This window comes from Poecilia mexicana, unplaced genomic scaffold (assembly GCF_051168715.1).
Source record: "Poecilia mexicana isolate PSO_F unplaced genomic scaffold, ASM5116871v1 scaffold_20, whole genome shotgun sequence".
NCBI lineage: Eukaryota > Metazoa > Chordata > Actinopteri > Cyprinodontiformes > Poeciliidae > Poecilia > Poecilia mexicana.
Genome location: NW_028263389.1, coordinates 25,216,211 through 25,224,932, shown reverse-complemented (window position 1 = coordinate 25,224,932; position 8,722 = coordinate 25,216,211).

The window sequence follows — 8,722 nt, the reverse complement described above, 5'->3', positions numbered from 1 at the left end:
GACCGTCTATAATCAGGTCGTCTGCAGGTCATTCTCCACCAACATGCTGTGCGCGAACGGAGAAGGGTGACCATCGTCCGGCCACGACCCGGCCCAATCGCAGGAGGCTCTCCTAACGACCGGAGTCGGACTGTTTTGTTGATATTCCCTGTAGTGCAGCTCCATCTAGTGGATGCATAATGTAACTCCAGCCTCTACTGTAGCGTCTATTCTATGCGCCTTATAATGGGGTGCGCCTTATATATGAAAAAAGTTTTAAAATAGGCCATTCATTGAAGATGCGCCTTATAATCCGGTGCGTCTTATAGTGCGGAAAATACGGTAATTATTTTAAAAGGAATTATTTTTGCCTAAAAGGCAAGCCTTTAAAATTGTGACACTTTTGATGGGTCAAATAGACTCAAGAAATTGTAACAGCAGCTGTGAAGGAGGGTCAAATAGACCCATCAAAAGTGTCACTTTCTTTGGTCCAATACTGATACAACGCAATATTTAGTGCTAGTAAATTTTACATGCATCAGTCCACATACTGGATTCAAATAAGTTGCTTAATTTTTTATTAGTTTTAGCTCATTGAAATGTCTCTCCCCACCAGCAACAGTCACAGGTAAAGTGCAATATATACATGAAGCAATCCAGACTTCTCAAAAAATGCTATGTATTTGCATTTCATTCAAGGGGCAGAACATGAATAAAAAATATGTTTTCTCTATATTTGTTAAAGCTGTCACCATGTCATGACAATTTGCTATGAAACAGATATCAATCTCCTCCACCTCCTCCCTGAGCTGCTACTGCTGTCTGTCTGTCCTGGTGTGTGTCGGTCCTGGTACCTCTCATTATGACAAATTACCAGTATTGAACCAAAGAAAGCAAGGCAGATGCAAGCCTTTAAAATTGTGACGCTTTTTATGGGTCAAATAGACTCAAAAAATTGTAACAGCAGCTGTGTAAGGGGGGCGGGGGGGTGGAGAGGGTCCAAACAAATTTTTTGTCAAGGGCCCTAAGATTCCTGGCAGCGTCCCTGGTTGTGACACATCCTGTCACAATACACGTTCATCCACTTGGGGGATGCCAGCTGATTAAATATGGCTATTGAAAAAATCTTAAAATGAATGTGGGAACTGATTTTATTATAGCATATTTATTAAGGCCTATTCCTCCCTTGACAGACCTGACACCATTGTCTGCATCCTTTTCTTTGACTTTTCATTGGCCTTCAAATCCATCCAGCCAGTCTACTATGTAACAATGGAGCGCCCCAGGGAACTATGCTGTCTCCCTTTCTATTCACCACCTACACTGCAGACTTTAAGTACTGTTCCAAACTGTGTCATCTGCAAAAGTACTCAGATGACACGGCTACCGTGGGGTGTTTGAGGTGCAGAAAAGGACTTTGGTGGACAATTTTGTGATGTGGTGCAGAGAGAACCAACCAATAAACAAAACATCAGCTTCTGCAACAAGAAAACACATTTGCTCCCAATTTCCATCTCGGGCAGATGTGGAGCAGGTTCAATCTTAGAAGTACCTTGGTGTTACCTGAGACTGGAAGCTACAGTGGAGTATGAACAATGACATACTTTACAATAAGTCAATGAGCAGACTTTCTATGGAAGCTCAGGTCTTTTAACATCTGCAGTAGGATGCTCTTCATGTTTTATCAGTCATCAATGGCTAGTTCCATCTTCAATGCAGTAGTGTGTTGGGGTGCAACAATGAAGGTGAAAGACTCAAACAGACTTAAACTGATAAGAAAGGCTGAGTCAGTTGTAGGGATAAAGATGGCTCCACCAGAAGAAGTGATGAGAGACAGAATGTTGAAGAAGATCAGAGCTATCAAGGATAATGCCTTTCATCTGCTCTACAGCCTGGTGGACAGCCTGAGGAGCAGACATAGCCAAAGATTACTGTAGCCCAGGCGTGCTAAAGAATGCCACAGCGTGTCTTTTCTGTAACAATACCCACACATTCTTTAGAGGTGTGCGTTTTAAATGTTGAATATATATATATATATTCAACCACATTCGCTCCATCACTTCCAAGTCCAACTACCCGAGCCATAGCAACCCCACAACTCGACAGCGTATGTTTTATTTTTTCTGTGATACATTCAGCAGTGCCAGATGAAATTGAATAATTTCCAATGAACACAGTTTCGGCTCCCCTTTCTGTTGAAATGTCAGGTATATGATTAGCATCTTCTTCACTGCAGTGTTAGTAGTTTCATCAACTATTATTCCAACATATCTGCTGCTGGCGATGTGGTTATCAATATTGTTGGTTATGGTCTTCGCTAAGGCTTCCTCCATGTGTGCACTGGTAAGATTTTGGCTGCCAGCTGACTGTACCAGCTTTATCAGGTTAGGATACAGGTGGCTCGGGGTGTTTGTTTTAGTCGTATGCAGCACAACTTAAAGTTGTGTTTTTAATGCCTTGTTGCAAGCAACCTGTGATTTATCCACATGCTTAATCAAAACTCTGGTTGAGCGCTCTTGAAGCCTTAATGTGGCTGTGGCTACTTTGGCTGTCGTTTAATGCTGATTTCTGTATGTTTGTGCACCCTTGGACAAATCACTTTCTCAAATTGACTTTTTTACACGTCACAAAACATTTTTCCATCCTCCCTCCTCAGCCAAGAGAACTCCTGCTCTCACAGAACTCTGTATTCCCGCCTAACCTCCTTGCTGCCAGTTGATCGCTCAATGTAAGGCTGATTACTTGTTTGTCCATCACCCTCCACTGCATCAGTCCCTCTTTTTTCAACTCCTTTATGAACACGATTGCAGTTATTGGGCTTCTTGAAGCTCTTTGAAATGGCTTTCCCGGCAAGATTGGAATATCATCTTATATACCACTTATCCACCAAGAAAGCTTTACTTTTATCCCAGTTATTCTTGGCTGAACAAGCTTTTTCATACAAAACTAAACTTTCCTTAAATTCCTGAATATCATTCTTATTACCAACAAAAACATTAACATCATCAGCATAAGCTGAAATGACCACAGGAGGACTTCGAATCAAAACTGGTAAAGTAAATCCCTTTATTCTAGATCTCAACCTAAATAAGAGGTTCAATTACAAAACTATATAACTGACCCAAAATAGGACAGCCCTGTCTGTTACCTCTGTTAACTGAAATAGGGATACTCAACGCCCCCACTCCCACTACCTTCACCACACGTCTATCATTAGCATTGAGTAATTTCAGCCAAGAATACAATTTCCCACCCCAAAAGCTTGCAAAGTTTTAAACCCAAAACCTATACGATCAAATGCCTTCTCTTGATCCATAGAGATAATCTCCACATTCACATCATATTTCTTACAAACATACACATCAATGATCCAACATAGATCTGTCTGGAACACAATGACTGATTTGTTGGAACTGAAAAGTCAATCAAAAGTTTAAGTCTGTTAGATAAAATTCTGTAAGAATATTGTTTCTTTAAACAGTATTGCTTCTTCTCATCTAAAATATCCAAACCTTCAGACTGAATGAACTTGTCAACATCAGGAAAATAATCTGTTATGTCAACTGATCTCCCACAAATATCATCTAAAAAGTGATAATTTCCTCTACAGAATACACATTTTTATTTTGGAGAGACAGATAAACATCTGTTGCAGACTGCATCCCTGCGGGGAGAAAACACGACCAGAAACAACCACTATGATTTAAACCGAGCCACCAAAAAATACACATTTCTTATAACAATTTAAACATTAAAAAGAACAGAAATAGAACAGAATAGAAATAAGAGACAGAAAATGTGAAAGAAACTGTTTTACCTCTCAATCCACTAACCACACGCTCCACCACCAACCCCCAGCATGCAGTACGAAAGAAAGAAAGGAAGAAGGAAATAGATCTAGTCCATAGAGGAGTTTTGCAGAGGTCCTGGTCTTTGCCTGCCTTCTCTATGGAAAACATTAGGTTGGAAAGTTGGGGTTAAATGCTTTGCCCAGGGGCACATTGACATGTGGCAGGAGAAAGCTGAAATCACACTCACAACTGAGTTTGATGGCAGAATGACTGCTCCACTCACTTGTCTCAGGTTATCACCAAGTGTGTATTGTTGCAGGAATCTGGCCACCAAATATGATTTGGTGGCCAGATCCAGGTGCCATATGGGCTGTGGAAAACAAAGTAAAACATAGTTATAAAATGCAGTATTTAGTTACTAATGTTTCAAAGAACAAACTGAGAGGGCTGCCAGCTGTTAGGGGTGGAAAATATCTCTTAGCTTCTTGTATCTCATTCAGCCTGTTTCTACATCGTACCCCAAGTCAGACAACTTTATTACCCCTTCAATTTATTTGTGTCATGTTGCTGTAGCTGGGTCTGCAACGTCTGCTTTATCGGAGCCATAAAGAATGTTAGTGACAGAAGAACAATTGGTTCAAATTCAGTCAGACAGAAACGAGGAGAGGGCGTATGGAGCTATTATAAAGTTGTGTGTGTAATGAGTCCCCAGCCACGATCCTCGTCCTTCCATCAGTCATGTTTAAGAGCACAGGGCTCCTGGCAGCTCCAGCAAACCTTCTGGGACTCAGTATAGCTCAGGTTGAAATGACACATCTTGACATCTTAAATTCAGCAAGATTAAACTCACACTGGCAGAAAGGAGTCAGGTCACTCTGCTGCTGCTTTATTCCCCTTTACTCCTACTTCTTTACACCTGTAAAGTTCTCTTAAACTGTCCTCAGAGAGCTGTCTTCCTGTTGTATTTTGGGTCTTGAAAATGGAAATTTCACTGCAACAAAAAAAATCTCACTATTTGATCCTGCTGTTTTTTGTCTTTCCATCCCGGCAGTGAGGATCTAATGAGATGACCATGTACGAAAACTCACACACGAAAGTTCCAACTCTGGGAAGAGCGCTGAGTGTGAGTTTGTTTCAGCAGGGACTGTGGGGTTCATGACAGGGGTTATGCATAAAGCACTTTATTAGGGTGTGACATCAAACAGACCTTTGAATTTTCTCAAGAGCGGGTATTTCAAGTCATGCTTACAACATACACACACACACACACACGCACATATATATACATACAGTATATGTATGTATGTATGTATGTATGTATATGTATATATAGCTCTGGAAAAAATTAAGAGACCACTTAAAATTATCAGTTTCTCTGATTTTACTTTTCATAGATACATTTTTGAGTAAAATTAACATTGTTGTTTTTTATTCTATGAACAAAAGAGTTATTGTTTTACTGACAACATGTCTCCAAAATTCCAAGAAAAATGTAGTATTTATTTGCATAAAATGAAAAATGGTCAACATAAAAGATGTAGTGCTTTCAGACCTCAAATAATACAAAGAAAACAAGTTCATGTTCATTTAGAAACAATCTATGCTAATGTTTTAACTCAGGAAGAGTTCAGAAATCAATACATGGTGGAATAACCATGATGTTTTCAATGGGGTTCAGTGCAGTTGATTCTTAATTTCTTTCCAGAAAAACATTATATGCATGTTCCTCATGTCTGTGGTATTTGTTGGTAACAAGTGATGCTGCAGGTCATGCCAGCAGTCCAGCCAGCGAGTTCTGAAGCTCAGGAGCTTCTCAGTGCAGCAGCCAGTTCCGTGCTGCACATCATCATTGATAACATGTTCTACCCGGTAACACTGGGTAAAACAGCTACAAGGTGCTCCAGCCTGAATCAGAGGTAAATGTTCCTCATGATTGTTTTGTTTTCTGTGTTGGACAATTTTCTCCAAGTTTGGCACAGTCAGTTTCAGGCCATTAACTAACTTCAGTAAGTATTGTTTCTCCTACGTAAGATCGTTGCAGTTGGACGTATTTAAAGTTTGTGATAGCCTGTTGGCGATCTGGAGGGACAATCAAGGAGAAACAATCTGGTTATCAATGGAATTACTGAGTCGCCAAACGAGACTTGGGCTGAGACATATGAAATATGAGAAATCATATTTAATTGTCATATGTTTTAATTATTAAAATTATATGTAGCCAATCTAATCCTGGTAGATGTTGAATGTTAGTGGTTGTGTTGGGTTTTCTTTAATGTCATAGATGGATTTGACAATAAAGACAATTGATATTTTAATGTCTTGGGAGTGCAGTGTCTGTTGGGGCATTCACTTTTTCTTGGATTTCTAATTGGCTCTCATCCCTCATATTTGGCAACATGTTGAATTTTAGTTCTGCAACAAGTTTAAATCTGTTTCTGCTGTGCAAAACTGATATATCTTTGCTAATCAGACTACAAATAATAGTGGAACTTTGCAGAAGGTGAGAAATTGGGAGGTGGAGGGTTAATTATTGTTATCTACGAAGAATTTTATTGAGGATAATCTCAAAGTATTCTCAGATGTCAGATTTTCCTCTTACTGGCTCCATTTCAGACAATCAAGTTTATTTGTGTAGCACGTTTCAGCAACAATGCAGTTCAGAGAGATTTACATCATAAAATCACAAAAATATAGTTATTAAAAAAAACAATCTACAATTGAGAAAACCAGTAACAAACATTTTGATGAGTGCCATCAATACACATCAAATATGTTGGTCAATGTTCATTTTATTTGGCCACTGAAGACAAATATCATCCTCTGATGCCTGACCAAATGGACAACAACCCATGTCACAGCAAGGCTCATCATGCTTTTAATTTGAAAATCGACACGCAAAATGAACCAGTCACGTGACCCATGCAATGCAAGGCCTCGTTTGTTGCCGGTCACGTGGTTTTCAGCAAGACGACACAAGCCTCGAAGCGGGGCTTCATCGGACACGCCCCCTTTTTACTCGGTACAAGCCTGGAAGCCCAGATTCAGATCACCCATCACTACCCTCAGTGTTTCCTCAGCTTCCAACACACAGGACAAGAACCACACATCTCGCAATTTAATCTCAGTTCAAAATAAATGTCATTTATCTTATTTCTTAGTCTCCTGTTTGTGTTTTGTATACGAGTCAAAAGACTTGACAATTCATCATGTTGGGTTCCTATCTGCCTCTGTGTTGCCCTGTGATTGACTGGCGACCTGTCCAGAGTGATTGCACCAGCAAACCTCAAGACCCCACTAGGGATAAGCATGTTTGATAATGGAACGTATGGATGGATAAAAATGTGTTGAATGTAATAAAATGCTTAGTTTGAGATGTTCATGAGCTGTTCAGCCATGTTAACACATTTGTACTAGTTAAATGTTAATTAAATTCTGTAATTTCATTTGTCTTAGATTGAGCTTAGTTTTTAGCTTACTGAAGCACCTTAGACACTGTTTTAGTACTTGTGTTGTACTGTTCTATTTTAAGTGAAGAATTTTATGTTTACTAGATTAAGTCACTATTGCCTTTATGGACCGCAGAATTTCAAAACATGAACTTGTAAAACTGTGATGTCTAATCTGATGAGTCCAAACATTTGGGTGTGGCTAACTTTTGTGCTGGTGCACCTGTTCAACCAGTGCAAAATGTTAATCTTGAGCCCTTAACACAGTAGCTTAGTTCATCAGAACTTTCTACTCACACCTCTAATAGTTTCTGTTATTATACTACTGGTTGACAGTGGATCACACCACATGCAAGCAGGGAAAATTGTAATATTGTGGGGATCTGTGTTTTTGTGTATTTATTTCTTGTTTTTTTTCTGTCCTTGTTTCCCGTGAGTCTCTGTGATGTCCTGTCTTCCCTGTTGATTGATCCCAGCTGTGTCTAGTTTTCCTGATTACCCTCCCTGTGCATTTAAACCCACCTGCTGTCTTTGTCTCTGGTCAGGTCCTTGTCTTATGTCAGTTGTTGTTTTACATCTATTGGCGCACATTGATGCTCTCCAGTCGTACTGATAAGTCCTGGTTTGCTTAGCTCTTGTTTTTCAGTTATCAGTTGCTACTGGTATTTAGCTGTTTGCTAAACTCACTGCCGTGCCGCCTGTTTCTGGACTGTATCGAGCTTCTCATCATTAAATTCATCATTTCTTCACTACCTGGGTCCCTGTGTTTACCCTCACCACCTCTCCAAACCACCACATCATGACGAATATGAATTTACGTGACAATCATTCACCACTCAGGATTCTGTGAATGTGCAAAGAACAAAGCCAAAAAGCAAAGTATTGCACACCTTACTTTCAAGAGACTGAAAGTAAGCCATATTTTTCAGATTTGTATTTGCACATTTAAAAATTGTCCATTGATTTCATCCACTTGATGCTTGTGCACTACTTTGTGTTGGTCTATCTCACATAATGTAATTAAGTCACAGTGAAGTGTGTGGTTGTGATGGGGAAAAGTGAAAAACATTCCAGCTGTGGGAATACCTTTGAAAAGCAGTGCTGATCCCCACTTTGGATTTCTTTTTGTTTTTTCAGCTCATAATGCCTCTGCTGCAGAGTGACTCAGGTTCAGTCTTTGTCTTGTCAGTGAGCTGACCCTCTTTTCCCTCCATGAATCAAACTGAATGGAACTCTTTTCTATTTTTCCCTCTGAGCACTCCTCATTTCTGCCCAGCTGTATGAAATCATTCTGTTTTCTCATGTGTGTAAGTTGTTTCAGACCTGGAGACAATCTCTGAGACACCTGCTGTCTGTCCCTGTTCTCTGTGTCTTTTGCTTAGATTCTAACTCAACACCTTATGTCTCTCACCAAATCTTTCTCTTTTGCTCTAACATTTTCATCCCTTTGCTCTTTCTATCTGCGTCCTGATGAGATACTGTGATGTAACCATCTTAGAGAGTGAA